The following is a 19,071-nucleotide window of genomic DNA, read 5'->3' as shown; positions in this document are numbered from 1 at the left end:
CGGACTGAATTTTATTAAATATAGTACTTTTTCAATTGGTCTAAGTTCGTGAGGTTAGCGAATTCCGCTCCATCTATGTCAGCTAGTTGGACTGCTCTGCCAGGTAGGATGGTCTTTACAAAATATGGTCCTGTCCAGTTAGGCCGGAATTTTCCTCGAGGGTCCGTAGTAGGTGCGCGGACTTCTTTGAATACAAAATCGCCTTCTTTGATATTTCGAGGTTTGACTCTTTTGTTGAATTGCCTTGCGATGCGCTTTTGATACACATGCACGTGATGTAAAGCTCTCACCCTCCGTTCGTCTAAAAGGACGAGCTCGTCGTACCTAGCTTGAACCCAATCAGCTTCGGGTAGCTTGCTTTCTAGGACGATCCGGAGGGAGGGAATTTCCAACTCGATCGGTTGAATTGCTTCCATTCCGTTATACCAAGGAGTAGGGTGTTACTCCAATGGAGGTGCGGATTGAGGTTCGATAGCCCCATAATGCGAAGTGTAATTTGTTGGGCCAATCCTTATAATTTTCGGCCATTTTTTCGATTATGACTTTAATATTTTTGTTGGCCGCCTCTACCGCGCCGTTCATTTGCGGCCTATAGGGAGAGGATTTATGGTGTTTGACATGATATTTTTCGAGTAGGTCTTGGACTTCGGCCCTAAAGTGGGAACCTTGGTCACTTATGATTTCATGTGGAACCCCGTATCGACAGAATATGTTCTTTTCTAGGAATCGAGCGACATGCATGTTTGGCCGTTAATTTTGCATAGGAGACTGCCTCTACCCATTTAGTGAAGTAATCAATTGCGACTAAAACGTACTCGTGACCCCCTACGCCTGTTGGTGTTACCTTGCCGATTATATCTATACCCCAGGTGGAAAAGGGCCATGGAGAAGTGAAGGTGTATAGTTCTGAGGGAGGCAAATGGTTAAGGTTACTGAAGATTTGGCATTTTGGGCAAGTTTTTACAAAGTGATGGCAATCGGTTTCCATAGTGGTCCAATATTACCCTGAGCGGGATATTTTTCGGGATAGAATTTTTCCGTTCATATGGGGTCCGCACACGCCGTTATGGTATTCTTCCATTAGTCTTTGGGCTCGGTTTTGGTGGACACAAAGTAACTTCATTTTATTCGGCGTGTATTTGTACAGTTCTCCCAGAATTATGCTATATTGTGAAGCGAGGAGGCGTAGGGAGTTTTGTGCTCGCGGGGAGGTGTTTGGGGGGAATTCCCCACTTGTTTTGTAACGAAGGATGTCCGTGTACCATGGTTCTTCTTCGGTGTTTTCAGGTCCGGAGCCTATGGCACAGCAATAAGCCGGCTCTTTCCTTCGCTCGACCCGAAGGGTCATTCCGTCCCATTCATTCGGGATGTTGAGCATAGAAGCTAGCTTCGCTAGTGCATCCGCGAATTGGTTGTCGTCTCTTGGCAAGTACGTATACTCGATTTTTTCAAATTGCTCGACTATTTGGTCTAAGTGAGCTTGATATTTTGAGAGACTAGTGCTTCGGACCTTCCATCTTTTGGATATATGGTTGATTATTAGGGAAGAATCCCCGAAGACTTGTAGATGTTTGACTCCGAGGCTAACTGCGGCCTCTAGCCCAACTATGCAGGCCTCGTATTCGGCGGCGTTGTTTGTGGCCTCGAAGTCAAGTTTGATGGAAATTGGTATATGGGCCCCTTCGGGACTGACTAGGAGAACTCCGACGCTGCATCCTTTCTGGTTGGACGCGCCATCGAAGTATAGTGTCCAATAGTCGTCTCGTATCATCAGAAGTTCCTCGTCGGGGAGGAGGTAAGCTTCCGTGGTTTCCTCATTCGTGGCATGCTCGGCCAGGAATTCGGCTACTGCTCTTCCTTTGATTTTTTTTTTCTGGCATGAATTTTAGGTCGAATTCTGAGAGCATGACTAGCCACCTGGACAGGCGACCATTTAGGGCGGGCTTTTCAAACATGTATTTTAAGGGGTCTAGTTGTGACACTATATGAACAGTGTGGGCCAATAGGTAATGTCTGAGTTTTTTGGATGCCCAGACGAGGGCGAGGCAGGTTTTCTCAAGTTCTGTGTATCTCGTCTCGTACTGTATGAACTTCTTGCTCAAGTAGTAAATGGCTCGCTCGGATCCATGTACACACTGTGAGAGCATAGCTCCCGCTGTAGTATCCGTGACGGTTAGGTATAGGCGTAAAGGGATTCCAGGCAAAGGCGAGGAGAGGACGGGTGGTTTGCTTAGGTATTCTTTGATTTTATCGAAGGCAGTTTGGCATTGTTCATCCCATTCGACCTTTTCTTCTTTTCTTAATTTTTTGAATATTGTCTCACAAGTCATAGTAAGCTTGGAAATGAACATACTAATATATTGCAGCTTTCCTAGGAAGCCCCTTACTGTTTTTCAGTTTTTGGTGGGGGCATTTCGGTAATGGCTTTGATCTTAGATGGGTCAATCTCGATTCCTCGCGTACTAACAACATATCCTAGCAATTTTCCCGAGGTTACCCCGAACACACATTTTTGTGGATTTAGTCTCATGTTATATTTCAAGATTCGGGTGAAGAACTTTTTAAGTACCGGGAGGTGACCGTGCCGGTTTTTAGATTGGACGATCATGTCGTCCACATAGACCTCGATTTCTTTGTGTATCATGTCATGGAGTAGCGTGGTGGCTGTTCTTTGATAGGTGGCCCCCGCGTTTTTCAAACCAAAAGGCATTACAGTGTAACAATATGTACCCCAAGGGGTAATGAAAGTTGTTTTTTCCATGTCTTCTTCTGCCATGAGTATTTGATTATATCCGGCGTACCCGTCCATAAAGGAGAGGAGCGCGTGCTCTGCGGTGTTGTCTACTAGTATGTCAATGTGAGGTAGAGGGAAGTCATCTTTAGGACTGGCTTTGTTGAGGTCTCGAAAGTCTACGCACATTCGCACTCGTCCATCTTTTTTAGCTACGGGGACAATATTGGCCACCCATTCTGGGTAGTTGGAGACTTTTTATAAAGCCGACGTCTAATTATTTAGTGACTTCTTCTTTTATTTTCAAGGCTATCTCTGGTTTGAGCCGCCGTAGCTTTTGTTTTACTGGCGTCATTTTGGGATCTAGCGGAATTTTATGCTCAGCGATTTCTCGATCTATTCCTGGCATGTCTTTGTAGGACCAAGCAAAGACACCCTCGAATTCCCGCAAAGTGGAGATTAGATCGGCCTTTTCAGTGGGAGTTAAGGTGAGGCCAATTTTAACAATTTTAGGATTTTCTTCTGTTCCAATATTTACCGATTCTGTGTCCTCAATTATAGGAGTTTTGAGTTCTTGTTCACTTACAGCTTTTATTAATTCGGTATATTCCTCTTCTGGCTCTTTTTCGTGCTCATTATTGGCGAGACATTCTGCATTATTACTCGGATTTTTAAGCGGCACATACTCAAAGGTTTTGTTTATCTTATTAAAGTCATGAAGCATTACATCAAAAAGATCGCCTGGAGTAGAGATTTCTGGGTCTAAACTATTTTTGGGAGGGGTTACAATTTTGCTAGGTTCAGACTCGGAGTCAGACTCGGATTCAGACTCTAATTCTTCGTACATCGGACCCTCTCCCGCAGATATCTTGAACTTCATCCCACGAGCATTAGTCCATTTGAAAGTCTTGCGCCACCCTCGTTGGATTTGGTCATCTTTTGAGGGTGATGGAGCGATCAATTTAGTAGGATCGAACACTTCATCTTGGAGAGCTAATGCCATAATTTCTGTTTCTTTCTTCGCTCTTTTCTTTTCTAACCCAAACAATAGCCCGAAAGCATGTGAGTTGGGGAGCGTTTTTGGCATAGCATGATTCTTTGGGGCGAGTGGCCTTTGAGAACGTAAAGGGTCGTGTCCCAGAGCATGCATCTCTTGGGTTTGTGCGACCTCTAGGTATAGATGTTCGGGATATGCTTCTTCCATCGCGTTCCTTGATGGCTATCACGGGTAAGTACTCAGGGGCCCTGCATTATTGTTGTGGAGTAGGAGACACATTAGTTTGTTTCGTGAGTCGATTTTTTAGACATCCTATGACTACCCTTAAGTCGGACTAGTATATTTGGACTGCTATGTGTGCACTTTGAACTCTTTATATTTTCGAAAATCTCTGCCCGTGTGACATTCATAATTATTTGCATGGTCGACTTTTAGTGTCGAGCATTGCCGTCGTAGGAGGCCTAACAACGACGCAAGGAGTTATTAATTTTTTTTTCACGAGTCGCTTTTGAAATTGAGTGCTTTTCTTACGTCTTCGTAGCAATTCTTTTTATGAACATTTTTTTGCGCTACGTATTTTCCTTTCGCGCGGGCACCGAGGCTGCTGCGCCTGACCAGAAGGCCAAGCAGCAACTTCAGCGCCCAGCGAGGGGCGTGAGAAATTCTGGCGCCCAGCCAGGGGCGTTGAAAATGCGTCCCTGGCTGGTTCTCGTTTTCTGTTTGCGTCTACTTTTGTTTATGCGACTTCGATTTGCGTGCTTGCCTAATAACGTCCTTTACGCGTAGCAGCGTTTGTGGGATTCGTTATAGGCCATCCTGAGCGTCGCTTATTTTTGTGGCGATCATTCGGGTATGCGGAACACGTGTTTCGATATAACTCTTTGGCAAATTAGTCTATGAATGTTTGGGCAATTTTTAAGGTCGTTGGTTTTCTAGGATAGTTTGTCACACACAATCACATATTTCGCTACACATAACTACATTACAAACATGGATTTGAAAATTAAATATGTCACGTAGTTTATGATAGGCTTCTATGGGTAGTTTATGTGTGCCTGGCTTGGTACCGCTTCTATCGTAGATCCAACACATGCCCCGGTCGAGGTAGTGTCTTCAACAGACGAATTTCGCTCAAGAGGCCAACCCGCAAGTGCAAGCCAAGGGGGCATGCAAGCGAGAGGGACCTAATGAGCGAGCGATTGGGTTCGGGATAGGTGTACTACCTGCACAAGTACCGAGTGGGCAACATGCGCGGCGTATGCACCCCCCTATTGGCGGAAAAAGGTATCCTTAGTCCCAACTCCCGAGGGAGCCGAGATTCGTTATGCGGTTCTGCCCGTTCACATTAATATGCTGATTTTCAGGTCGTCCCAACTTGATGGGGAAATAAACGCGGGGTAGGATCGTTTCACCCTTCGGCTATTTTGATTACCTACAAGCACGAGTATTTCCTTCACTATCCCCAGTGGAGTCGCCACTGTGAGGGGGTCGAAAAAGCACGAGGCTAATGCGTGACCTCGTCCCTCGTGGGTGTGACGATTCTTTTTATTCAATCAAGTGTAATTGGATTTCCTGTGAGTTTACACCCAATTGACTAGTAATATAGGAGTCGCCATTCAGTTTTTAACAACAATGAGAAAAACTGACAAAACCCGGTTATCGTGACATAAAGGGAGTGCAATTATGTTTGACCACGACGGCCATAGGTTCCCTTGTGATCCCTGGTGTGGGGATCTCTTAACATACACCCGCAAGGTAGAGATTGAGGGTTCGGGGGACTGTAACTACCGAGAGGAGTACTTCGCTCGTCGATAACTCCAGAGGCAGGATATCCTTACTAGCTCAGCATAAATAATTGAAGGGAAATGCGTTAACTATTAAACTAATCTGAATTGATTTTAGCAATATGCAACATATAATACTAGATCGATCGCGATTATCTGATTTAGATAGCATTAAGGGACCTAGCATGATAATCCAATTTCCCAAAAATATTATATTTCTTAGGCGTGGTAGAACAATCAGATTTAGTTAGTTTAACAGTTCATAAAAAGGGCGAGGAAAGAAATTAAATCATCGAAAATGGACACATTACGACGCACCCTTGAGAGGTGCGTCACGGTTCTCAGAAAAACTAACCACTTTGACTTTGCTATTTCTCCTTTTTATTTAACGAATCTCAATTATGGGACAGGATACGTTTAGTTCGATTTATGGATCGATTGCGACAGAACGCGTGAACAGTTTCGCAGCGTGAGGCTTAGGCTAAGGGTTGGAGTCAATACTCAGAATATAATTGTGTGTTGTGTGTGTTTTCACGTCGAATTTGGGGCTGTATTTATAGGGAAGAGTTCGTGGAAAGATAGAATTGAAGAGTTCTAATCCACAAAGAATTAGGAAAGAAACACGTACCGAGGTATTTTCAGCGCCCAGGCCTGGGTGCCGAAGATTTCAGCGCCCAGAACCAGGCGTTGAAAATAGGGTATGGGCTGTTTTCTTAGTCAGATTCGGATTCCTGAAATCCGTAGTGTTTGAGACTTAATCGAGTCTTTTAGTGCGTATCAATTTCATGACGGAATGCGTCTGGGCCTGTTACGAACTCTAGGCTCGTTAGGATTTTAATTAATACGTAACTCTTATTTCCGAATCATATTAGGAATAGGATTCTCGCAGTTTTCTATCTCATTTAGGATTTATGTTGGAATGCAACACCTAATTCTGACAGATTTCTATCCTTTATGACTTGCCACTTTTAGAAGCTACCTTTTACGGCAGTTACAATTTTAAGCAGGTTTCCATAAATAACAGTTTTCTATAAATATCAGGTTTCGGGTGAAATGAAAAGGGGAATTGAGATTCATTTATTTTATAGGAGATGCGTTGTCAAGTGGAGATTTATGTTTTCATCATCGAACCTTTCCCTTTCGGGAATGGGGACAAAAGTAGGTGTCTACATAATGCGACCTGACTCTTCTCGAAACTATTCTACATACACTCCTCTTAACAGGTCAGTCGCTCTAGTTAGTCACGGTTTCGTAACTCCCTTCCCTTATGTTGCAGGTACCCACGCTACTCAAGGAACGCCCCCTTACATGCAACAAGTGGTACCACAGTTCACTCCTCACTAACCTCATGGCGTACACCCGCAGAGTACCTATTATCAACATCTCCAAGCCAGCCTGCCCGAAACGTTTAGCCCCCTCGTCCCGGTGCTCAACAGCATATGTGAGAACACCAATCACCAACTCCAACAAATCATGACCATGATAAACAAAATTCCCGGTGTACCAACACCAATCAAAGAAGCTAGCCTAGACAGTTATGCCTACTCCCCATACGCTGATCCCATTGATGCAATATATATCCCGAAACGATTTAGCCCACCCAACATGCCCATGTACGACGGGACAACCGACCCAAGAGAACACATCTTGACCTACAAACAACGGATGATGACCATTCCAGTCCCCAAGCACATGAGAGAAGCCAGCCTTTGCAAAGGGTTCGGTTCGACATTGGTTGGGCCTGCCTTGAAGTGGTTGACTAGCCTGCCAAATGGATGCATTACCTCTTTTGCTCACCTCAACAACATGTTCAACCAACAGTTCGCTAGCAGCAGATGTCTAGAGAAGCAGACAAGCGACTTATGCCGAGTAATCCAACGTGCTGACGAACCCCTGATGGATTATATAGCCCGGTTCATCAGGGAGAAGGTGACTGTTCCTGAATGTGATGTCCCGACAGCCATCGAAGCGTTCAGACAGGGATTATATGGCGAAACCGACCTCTGGAGGGATTTAATCAAATGCCCCTGCAAGACGTTCGAAAATGCTCAAGCCAAAGCAATGGCCCAAGTTAGGTTGGAAGAAACTCTCCATTCTCGGAAAGGGGGCAATGACTACTCAAAGACGGAAAGACGGTTGCCCTACCCCAAGAGGAGCAACGACCGCCCTGCTCCTTATTCCTGACCTTAACATGTAGCAGTGGTGGAGGAAGACGACGACTCCGACTGGAAGAACAGCCCGGATCTGCCTCCAAAAATTAACGAATATTCTTTCTGTGTTGACACTGTAGGTCTGATGAACCACCTCACGAAGATGGGGAAAGCAGTGCAATGGCCGCCGAAGTCCAGCAAACCCGAGTCGAAGAAGGATCCCTCTAAATGGTGTGATTTCCATGCCGACATCGGTCACACAACTAACGACTGCGTCGCGTTGAGGAGAGAAGTAGCCTACCTACTGAAAAATGGTTATCTCAAGGACGTCATGTCAGATAAAGCTCGTGGCGTTGTCAACAAAGACAGCTCTAACTCTCCATCTCGACCTCCTCCACCTCCCCCTCATACTAAAACTGTGAATTTCATTGCTGGAGGTTCTAACATTTGTGGTTTAACTTATTCTGCAGCGAAGAGACACGCCCGAGAAAACGAGATAGACAGACCAGTCCGAGCTGTAGCCGCCAAATACCTAACCCCTATATCTTTTGATGAATCTGATGCAGGGGACATCTTGGACAAACATCATGACGGCTTGGTGATATCTATTCCTGTTGGAAACTGCATGATCAAACGAGTCCTTGTCGACAATGGCAGCTTAACTGATGTGATGATGCTCGACGCCCTCAAGGAGATGGGGCTCAACCCAGACACAGACGTCGTCAAAAAATCCACCGTGCTAATAGGGTTCAGCGGCGAAGCAAAAACCACCTTCGGAGAAGTTACCCTACCCGTTTACGCAGAAGGGATCAACCAACAGGTAAAGTTCCGCGTTATTGATTGCCCTTCATCATACAACATTATTTTGGGCAGGCCCTGGATCTACGACATGAAGGCCATCCCTTCGACATATCAGCAAACCATCAAGTTCCCGACTCGATGGGGGGTTCAAGAAATCAAAGGAGACCAACAAGAATCCAAAGAATGCTATAAGGCGGCCCTAAAGCCACCGGCCACAAATAAATCCTCATTATAGCAATTACAGTCCAATTCCGAACCAGCAAGCTACGAAGAACCCAAATCTGAACAACTCGACGAGATCATCTTGGATCCTGCGAAACCAGAACAGGTCGTCTTTATTGGATGCGATGTACCCGACGACATCAGGTCGGAGCTCGTTACATTTCTCAAAGCCAACGCGGATTGCTTCGCATGGTCACATGAAGATATGCCAGGCATCAGCCCAGACGTCATCACTCACAAACTCAGTGTCGACCCCGACATAAGCCCGTCAAACAAAAGCGGTGGAAGTTCGCTCCAGACCGCAACCAAATTATCAACGATGAAGTTCAGCAACTACTAGATACAGGAAAGACCAGGGAGGTGAAATATCCAGACTGGTTGGCCAATGTCGTCGTAGTCAGGAAGAAGAATGGGAAATGGCGAGTGTGCATAGATTTCACCGACATCAACAAAGCATGCCCTAAAGATTCTTTTCCCTTACCCCACATCGACGCCATGGTTGATGCTACTGCGGGACACGAGATGCTCACATTCATGGACGCGTTCAGTGGCTACAACCAGATTTTGATGCACCCAGAAGATCAAGAGAAAACCGCCTTCATCACGGAGCGGGGAACTTATTGTTACAAGGTCATGCCGTTCGGATTAAGGAACGCAGGCGCCACCTATCAGCGCCTAGTCAACAAAATGTTCAGAAAACAGCTGGGCGACACAATGGAAGTCTACATCGACGACATGCTTGTGAAATCCAAGAAAGCCTCGGATCACATCACGCCAAGCCTTCGACGTGTTGCGAGAGTACAGCATGAAACTCAACCCCACCAAATGTTCGTTCGGAGTCTCTTCTGGAAAAATTACTAGGTTACATGGTTACTCAAAGAGGCATCGAAGCTAGTCCTTATCAGATCCGCGCAATCATCAACTTACAATCACCTCGAAACCAGAAAGACGTACAAAAATTAGCAGGCAGAGGGGCTGCCCTCAACCGCTTCATCTCCAGGTCGTCCGACAAGTGCAAATTGTTCTACGACATCCTCAGGAAGAATGAGAAGTTCAGCTGGACTGACCGACACGAAGCCGCATTACATCAACTCAAGCAATACCTGTCAAACCCCCCCCCCCCCCCCCCCCCCCGTTACTGTCCAAACCAAAAAACAATGAAGTGCTACAAGTATACCTCGCAGTTACAGAGTCGACCATCAGTGCAGTGTTAGTACGGGAAGAAGACGGAAAGCAACTACCTGTTTATTACGTCAGTAAGTCTTTACATAGCGCCGAAACAAGGTACTCTCATCTCGAAAAACTTGTCCTTGCTTTAGTCGTTGCTTCAGTTAAATTGCGTCCTTATTTCGAATGTCATCCTATCACTGTTAGAACTAACTATCCTATGAAGTCAATCATGAGGAAACCCGAGTTGTCTGGCAGGATGTCCAAATGGGCTATACAATTAGGTTGTTACGACATCCGGTACGAACCTCGCACAGCCATCAAGTCGCAAGCCCTGGCTGATTTTGTGGCTGACTTCAGCCCGAGCCTCCAACACAAAGTCGATCACGAAGTCAACACACTGACCAACAATGGATCCTCGTCAACATGGACCCTACATACTGAAGGCTCCTCCAACATACGGGGGACAGGCCTCGGCATCGTGCTAAAGTCGCCACAAGGGGACACCATAGTACAATCCGTTTGTTGCGAGTTCAAAGCTACCAACAACGAAGCAGAGTACGAAGCTTTGATCTTGGGGTTGTCATTAGCACTCGACATGAATATCCGTCGACTTGAGGCACGTTGCGATTCTTTATTAATTATCAGCCAGATTAACGGTTCGTATGCAGCGAAGGACTCAAAGATGCAGGCCTACTTGGAAATAGCAAAAAGGCTTGTGAACAAGTTCGACTCATGCACCTTACATCAAATACCAAGAGACCAAAACACCCAGGCTGATGCCTTAGCGAATCTTGGCTCAAACATCAAACCTAAACTCACCTCCATCCCCGTAGTCCACTTAATGTATCCAGCCATCACCAAAGATAACCTACCCATCACCGAACAGTCTCAACCTACTCAAATGCCCTCATGGCGCGACCCTTACATACACTGGCTTAAACACAACACTACCCCACCTGGAGTCACCCATGAAAAAGCCTTCCACATGAAAGCCTCCAGATTTATCCTAATCCATGGAGTATTGTTCAGAAAGTCGGTTGCAGGACCGTACCTGAGATGCCTTGATCACGACGAGATTGAGTCGACATTGCGCAACATAAATGATGGAGAATGTGGAAACCACGCCGGAGGAAGAAGCTTAGCTTACAAAACCCTTACTATGGGATATTTCTGGCCCACCATGAACAAAGACGCAATCACCTTTGCTAAGAAGTGCGACTCCTGCCAGCGGTTCGCGTCCATCTCTCATCAACCTTGTGAAGTACTCCATCCTATCTTGTCCCCTTGGCCCTTTACGAAATGGGGGATGGACATAGTAGGTCCCTTACCACAAGCGTCAGGACAACGCGTCTTCATGTTGGCAATGACTGATTACTTCTCTAAATGGATCGAAGCAGAAGCTTTCAAGCGAGTTCGAGATACTGAAGTCATCTCGTTCATCAAACGAAATATCCTTAGTCGGTTCGGTATCCCTTCCGAGATCGTCTGCGACAATGATTCTCAGTTCATCAGCAACAAAACCAAAGAATTCTGCAATAGGTATAACATCACCTTGCACACCTCAACACCAAGATATCCTCAAGCAAATGGCCAAGCCGAGTCAAGTAACAAAATCATCATAAATAACCTCAAGAAGCACCTCGATGATGCCAAAGGAAGATGGGCAGACGAGTTACCTAATGATCCTTTGGGCCGACAGGACGACGCCAAAGACGACGAACAACCACAGTCCTTTCTCCTTGGTCTTCGGTTGCGAGGCAGTCATCCCTCCCGAAGTCGAACTCCCCACAGCAAGAAGAAGTTTCATGGCACCAGGAATGAACGACTCAGTCTTGGCTTACGACATCGATACTGTTGACGAACTTAGGAAAGCAGCACTGGTCAGGATGGCCTCCTACCAACAAGCCGTCGCGAACAGCTACAACAAGAATGTGAGGGTCCGGATATTTCAGCAGGGAGATTGGGTTCTGCGCAAGGTCTTCCCGAACAAAAAGGATCCTCGACACGGCAAATTGGCCCCGACATGGGAAGGTCCCTACCAGATCGTGAGACGAACAGGACATGGCGCATACGAGTTGGTCGACAAAGACGACACACCCATCCCAAGAAGTTGGAATGCGACACACCTAAAACTGTACCATTTCTGAACACTCGAATAATTTTTGCTTTCTAGTTTTTCTAACACAACAGGTACTCTAGCATTCATCATCATTATGTCGATACCCCCGAGACAGAGTGGGCATGACGTATTACGAAGTCGAGAACATCTCGAACTATATACACTTATAAGTAACAAGAAGTTAAGTTCCTCTCCTCTATCTTTTTTCCTTTCCTCCTTGTATGTTATCACCATTACTGACTTAGGCATCGGAAGGCCGTTGGCTCCACCAACGACCAACCCTCACGCCATCGTCTTGTTTTGCAGACAACACCGTGGCGACATCGTAAGTATACACTTAGGAGGAATAACGAACATAAAGACTCGACTCGACTTCGTCCCGTATTTCTCCTTGAACTCTTTCTTTCTTTTTTCTCCTTGTCGTAATTTCCTCTCATTTTTATGTTGCTCCATACTGACTTAAGCATCGGAGGGCCGTTGGCTCCACCAACGGCCAATCCTCACGCTCTGCTGTGTTGACAGTATGGTGCCTACATGGTGACGGATTCGACAAGGAGAAAACAGATGAAGCAAAGTGTACAACACAGCATACAGGAAAACAAAAGTCGAAATTGTGCACGCATGTTTAGAAAAACGAAGTGAAAGGAAAACAATGTTCTTTTATTCAAAAATGCTTGTATACATTGCATATTACAAATCTTACAAACTACAAAACACAATTTAGGCCATTACAAAAATGCCTGGTACACTACAATGTACACTACATACATAATGGAATACAGATCTACATTTTTCTACAGCATTAATTTCTTGCAGGTTCCCCTTTGACAGGCTGGAGGCGTCACCAAAGTCGAACTCGAGGTATGTGCCCAACCTGCAAAACAAAACACCAAACCAAACACACTTTTCCAAAAACAAAGCAAGCAACACAGAATTCGCAAACCACAAATATTTACATGACTTGCCCCCTTGGACAAGCCCAAAAACATTCAAAAGACTGCCGCCTTCAAGGCGAAACACAGCCACAAATATCTTTTCGACCATCCCAAAGGCCGAACACACAAAACATTGTTTAAAAAAGCCATTGTTTAACAAACACAACATTTAAATTTTAAATTTTTTAAGGAGGGGGGACAGAACTACTCCTGATGGTCTGTTGGGCCTGCATTCTCCCCTTGTTCGCCATCGCCTGGTGCCGCCATCGTCTCGACATCGGGGCTGGTTGCAGTTGCAACCTCCTCGATGTCTTCTTCATCGCTAACGGCACCAGGGGGGATATAGTCCTCGGGGAATGCAGTGTTGAACTGAGCAATGTCTTCGTCAGGAGTCCAGTTCACATGTTTGCCCGCCTTGAACTCCTCCATCATCTCGGCCTTCATTTTCCAACTCGTAAATCCTCGCCTTGACTTTGGAGAGAGACGTCTTCAGCTCGTCGACCTCAGCAACCAGCGTCTCCTTCTCAGCGTTCAACTGTGCGACCTCAGCAGCCCCCTTCTCTTGACTCACCTGCAGCGCCTCAGCCCTTGCTGTCACCTCCTTGGCCACACCGCCAAGATGCCCAGCCTCCTGCTTTGCCTTCTTCATGTCATTTTTCAGTTTTACTATTTGATCTTCTAACATGATGACATGATGACGTGTGGCTAGAGCAGATTGCAGGGCCTGTGCGAAAGCAAATCATTTAAAAGTTTTTAAGAGTGACGAGATGAGGATGGAAGAGGCGAAGAAAATAAAAAAAGAGCAGACACATACCCTCCTTGCATCCGAGACGCTCTCGACAGTTGCAGCTACTGGGGACAAGGATTCCTGGCGCTCCCGGGTTGACGACATCCAGAGGCGGTCGACTTCAGGCCAAAGCTGAACCCGTGGCGCATCTGCCGACCCGTAGTCGTCAGGGAACTCCACTACAAGCTTCCTCTTCCGAGATGGAGGCGGCAGCTTTTTCTCAGCAGGCAGAAGCGAGCCGGTTTCCCCCATCACCGTGGTGTCAGTTGAAGCCTTTGGCGGCCTCGGTGGTGACAACACAGTGATGGGTTTGGCTCGAGACACACTTCCTAGTGACTTCAGCCTCTTCCTCAGCAATGCATCCGCAGATGGGGCCTTGCCAGAGCGTGTCGACGGGCCAATACCTGTTGATAGCATTTATTTGACGACTCAGTCTCGTCATAACAGTTGTAAATTGTATTTCGTATTGAAAAGGGAGACGAACCCAAACAAAATGTAAACTAACCCTAATCCATGTTTACCTGTTGATGTCGACATGTTCGCAGGTTTAGAAACTTCTTCTTCTTGAGAAGGCTCTTCGCGTTCGAACTTGAGGCCGATGAAATCTCTGTCCTTTAGAGGGACCCCCAACAGCACAGCAGTCTTTTCTATGGCTTCGGCACCGACACCAACCGTGTCGAAAGATGCACCTACAAAAACAAAAAAGTGAGACAAAGTTAAATCAACAAGCCCAAAAAACACCAAAAACAAACAAAATACCTCTAGCCATCCACTCCCCCGTCAAGAAGTCGGAGTCGGGCCCTAAACTAGCCAACTCCACAAAAAAGAACCGACCCATCCACCCGCGGTCGTTCGACTTGTCCGCACCAAGAAGAGCCTCCCTGTCGTCCTTGACGTGCAGCAAGTACCTACCAGCCCAATAATTTTTGACCTTGTAGGTATACACGAGGTCCTCAACCCGGAACTCCATGTCCAGTTTGCCGGCCAGATGGTCGACGAAGTGCATCACCCTCCAGACCTGCGGCATCAGTTGCGCCGGCGGCACAGCCAGTGCCCTTAGAACTCCTCACACCAGTGGCGAGAAGGGATAAGTATACCCAATTCTGAAGGGATACTCATAGAAGCACACCCAGCCATCCGATACTCAATCGGCCCGTTTGTCGGGCTGCGGCAAACGAATTACCGCCAACGGAGGAAAACCACACTCCTCCCTGAGCGCCTCCACATCCTGCTTCCCCCAAGTGGCCGGCCGAGCATTCTTCCTGTCCAGAATGTGGGTAGGGCTTAAAATCGGCCCCTCAACCAGATCGCACTCCACCACCACTCTCTTGTTCTTCGCACGGGTGGATTTCGTCCCCATTCGTTGCAACATAGAAGGAATCGAAGAAAGAAAGAAGAAGAGAAGAAGATGGAAGTTGAGCAGTTACCTGAAAAAAGGGGAGAGAAAGAGCGCCGATTGTTTTTTCTGGCACTAGTGGAAAAACAATCATTTGCATCACCACATTTGCCTCGCACATTTAAACATGTGACGCAATTGACAGTTCTAAGCTTTAAAATTAGTCATTTGCGTCGCAGAATTATTAATCTGCGACGCAAATGACTCTAAAATGTTCTCAGAGTCATTTGCGTCGCAGATTAGTAATAATGCGACGCAAAATATTACCTCCTTTGCGTCGCAGAATTACTAATCTGCGACGCAAATGACTCTTTAAGTCACCTGCGTCGCAGATTAGTAATTCTGCGACGCAGAGGAGGTAAAAAAAATTCGGAAGTTTTTATATTCCTCACCCACGCGTACTGCACCCTAATTTGTAGAAGAACAAAACAAACAGGCGCAGCTACCTTCACGACTTCACCCTCATCCTCCATCGATCTTCGATCTTCTTCACCCTCATCCTCCATCGATCTTCTTCACCCTACACCAGGCGCAGCTACATTTAGAGAGAGTTTCGCTGGAACCGTAGGCCACAGCCGCCGCCGCCGCCGCCGCCTCCATTGGAGAATGCCCACTGAATAGGAATCGATCCCTGTCTCCATCAGGTACACTTACTTACCCTCAATTTCCATCTTCTTCACCCTAATTCTTCAATTGATTCCCTTATTTACTCAATCAGGTACACTTTCATTGAATTTTGTGGTTACTTTTTTGTTTAATTTGAAAGATTTAGGGTTTCTTTTTTTGGGTTTGGGATTTGGTGAGAAATTACGTGAATTAGGTCACTAATTTCCAATAATTTAGAACAATGAGGGGGTGAGTGTGCGTAATATTTTGCTAGGGATTATGAATTTGTTTTTGTTAATTTTGCGCAGATTTTTTTTGTTCTGACATTGTGTTCATTTGAATGTTCTGTTGCAGTGGTTTGGCTAAATTGAGTCTCGTTTGGGAGTAAGAAGATTTACTCCGATGGTAAGTTTCATTCTCATGTTTCCAAAATGTATGAGACTATAGTAAGACTTTGAATTATTGTTGTTTGTTCTTGATTAAGCTATACATTTTGGCTTGCAAATGTTAATCAGCTTGAAGTTCTATGAATTCAGATAGAAGTTTGTATCTTTCTTCTTTACTTACTGACTTTGAATAACTCTCTTTGTTTCCTTTTTTTCTTCTTCTTAATTTTAGTTTTCATCCGAAATTTGCATTGTTTGTTTTAGAATGATTGATGGTTGTGATATATTGTGATTTCTTTGCTAGATTTTTTTACTCTTTCCCCCCTTAATTTCCTGGTATATTTCTTGTTGATTTCATAGATGTTTTTATTGATTTGGATTGGTTAGTTAGTGTTATAGTTGAGAATAATGGTTGGTTATTGATCTGGTTAGCGCTTTTAGAGTTTTGTTGGAAAGTTGAGAATTTTTGGTTTAATTTCTGAAGTAGACTAGAAATGTGTCATGAGGAAGGGGAATAAGGTGCAGTGATATACAATGTCCTCTTAATAGTATCAGTTAATGGCGACCAATTTGACCATAGACTGGTCGTTCCAGACTCCAGAACGAACTTGCTTAAAGTTATAGTAAAAAGCCTAGAACATCAGTTAGGACAGATTTGTGGCTTAGTGTCGCACGAACGCTGTAAATTCATAATTTAGTGTGCTTCAATTTTAATTTCTCGGCTTTTTTTTTCTCGGTTCAAATTTTTATTTTTATTTCATATTGTAATTTGTTTGATTTTGGTCTGACAATGGAGTTTTTTTATGTAACAGGCGAATATGCCGGAGAAATTGAACCAGTGTAAGCTTGATGCTCGCCGTGAACAATGCCTTTCGCAAGGTCCTGCATTCATTTTCTTTTCTTTTTTTGATTTTTACAGTTCTGTATTTTTCTTGCATAAATTAAATTGGAATCTTGCATCCACTAATTATCTAGAGCTTGCTCTCTTTTTTTCATTCACAATGAATTTCCTGGGCCCTTTGATTGTATTGGCATATCTTTCCTTTTATATATTGTGACTGTCAGGAAGACGTAGGATAACCTTGGTTATTATGGGTGCTTCATATGTAACCATATCTAACTTGGATGTTGGATAACCTTTATTTTTGGTTGTTTCTGGTTGGTAGTCTTTGTGATGATCAGTTGGGAAGTGTATATATGCCTGCTTGCTATGGTTGTTTTATTATTAATGAAACTTCCAAGTGTCCTGAGGTTTGTGATGATCAGTTGGGAAGTTGTTTATTCTAATGAAACAGAGAGCAGGTTGCGTAGGTTGTACTATGGCTATCATGAAGAATGTTTTAAGGTGTCTTTCGGTGAGTTCTATTGCTTCAACTGTTGTAGGAGCTTACAACTCCAATGTAATACGGGCGAAGTTTATTAAAAGTTTGTAAACTAGAATTATGAGTTTGTACAGCAGATAAGTATTGTGGTTTGCGTGGGTTTATTTTCTTCAGTTTTTCCATCGCCTTGATGAATTTTGCAGGCACAAACAATTTTTTGAGCTTGCTGAAACTCTTGGACATTTGTTTTCATGAACTCTTATGTTCATCTGGTTCTTTTTGTAGGATCTTTTACCTGTTTGCTGTTGCTTTTCTGCTGATCTACCAGTCACTTTTCCATCTATTTCACCACCTTAGCTGCAATTTTCTTCGATGGAGGTTGTAGGAGTTGAAATTCTCTCTCTGACAGAACTATTAGCCATTTCTTGGACTGGATTTGGCTGTTGATGAAATGACTCTGCATCATATTGTAGGATTGCATTAAGTGCTTCTTGTACTAACTTTATGGCTGCAGTCTGTTGCAGTCCAAGTTTCTCTGTCTTTGCAACTTGGTCATCAACTTCCTAGAGATTGTTGTTGTTTTTACTCAGCTCCATATTCAAGTTACTCATCTCATGGCTATTGTTTCCATCTCCACTTTCTTTTTCATCTGCTTGAATGATATCTTGGGCCTCATTCGTTTATGGTTCACTTAAACTTTTATGTTAAAAGTGTAGTTAGGTTATCAACATGTTGGGTGATCTATGGTGATTTTGCCTTTTATTGGGTTGTAACTAAAATATTAAAAAACGAATTTTTTTTTTTTTTCGCCTAAAAGTCATTTGCGTCGCACATTTAGCTAATGTGCGTTGCAAATGACTTTTCAGGCATGGTGCTGAAAAGTCATTTGCGTCGCACATTTAGCTAATGTGCGTTGCAAATGACTTTTCAGGCATGGTGCTGAAAAGTCATTTGCAACGCACATTTGCTAAATGTGCGACGCAAATAAGGTTCATTTGCGTCGCACAAATGTGCGACGCAAATGACTTTTAGTCATTTGCGTCGAGAGCTTTTGCCACGCACGATGTGCGACGCAAATGTGCTTAAAAGTGCGATGCAAATGACCCTTTTTCCACTAGTGTGGGAAAGAGAAGAGAGAGATTGCAGAAGTGATTGCGGATGGTTGGAAGCGCAGTCCTATTTATTGGCGCAGATGGACGGTTGGCGTCTCCAAGGCAAAAGTCATCATGATCCTAACGCCGTCAGTGTTGGGGAGGTTAAGAGGCGGTTTTCGTTTTTTTTTCCCTCCGTGAAGCCCATTTCTCCTTTTTTGAACTTCCCGGAATAAATTCAAAATGGGTTTCGGGACAATTATTAGGGGGAAAAATACCCTCTTAGTGACATGGGCATACGTGGCAAGCATTGCTTACGTGGCTGCCAACAAGGCGCAAGGTGGCATTATTCGAACGGTATTCCCAACTGCTGGGATCAAAACAGACGTTACAAACCCTTGATGAAGCCGGCCTTCATTACGTAATTATTATTTAGTTATGGGCAATTATTCCATAAACGTTACATTCTTGTTGTAAATGCCTATAAAAAGGCTTCGTCTTGTCTATTTTACATACATGATTTCCAAGCAATAAACCTACGATTATCTTATGCTATTACAACTTGCTCTCACCA

General features: G+C 44.7%; 1 long non-coding RNA gene across 2 annotated transcripts; it reads left to right on the top strand.

Annotated features, from left to right (window-relative positions):
- The first annotated feature begins 15,482 nt into the window (after window positions 1–15,482).
- On the top strand, window positions 15,483–18,190 carry LOC130460881 (uncharacterized). Of its 2 annotated transcripts, XR_008921074.1 has the most exons (4): window positions 15,483–16,103; window positions 16,897–16,963; window positions 17,380–17,439; window positions 17,692–18,190. It is a non-coding gene; the product is annotated as an uncharacterized lncRNA (long non-coding RNA). The 2 variants fall into 2 exon arrangements; XR_008921073.1 differs by lacking the exon at window positions 17,380–17,439 and having other exon boundaries at window positions 15,493–16,103; window positions 17,692–18,175.
- Window positions 18,191–19,071: the final 881 nt, after the last annotated feature.

This window comes from Spinacia oleracea, chromosome 5, assembly GCF_020520425.1.
Source record: "Spinacia oleracea cultivar Varoflay chromosome 5, BTI_SOV_V1, whole genome shotgun sequence".
In the NCBI taxonomy this organism is placed as follows: domain Eukaryota; kingdom Viridiplantae; phylum Streptophyta; class Magnoliopsida; order Caryophyllales; family Amaranthaceae; genus Spinacia; species Spinacia oleracea.
The sequence above is the reverse complement of the archived record's forward strand: the minus strand, read 5'-3'. Positions and strand labels throughout refer to the sequence as shown.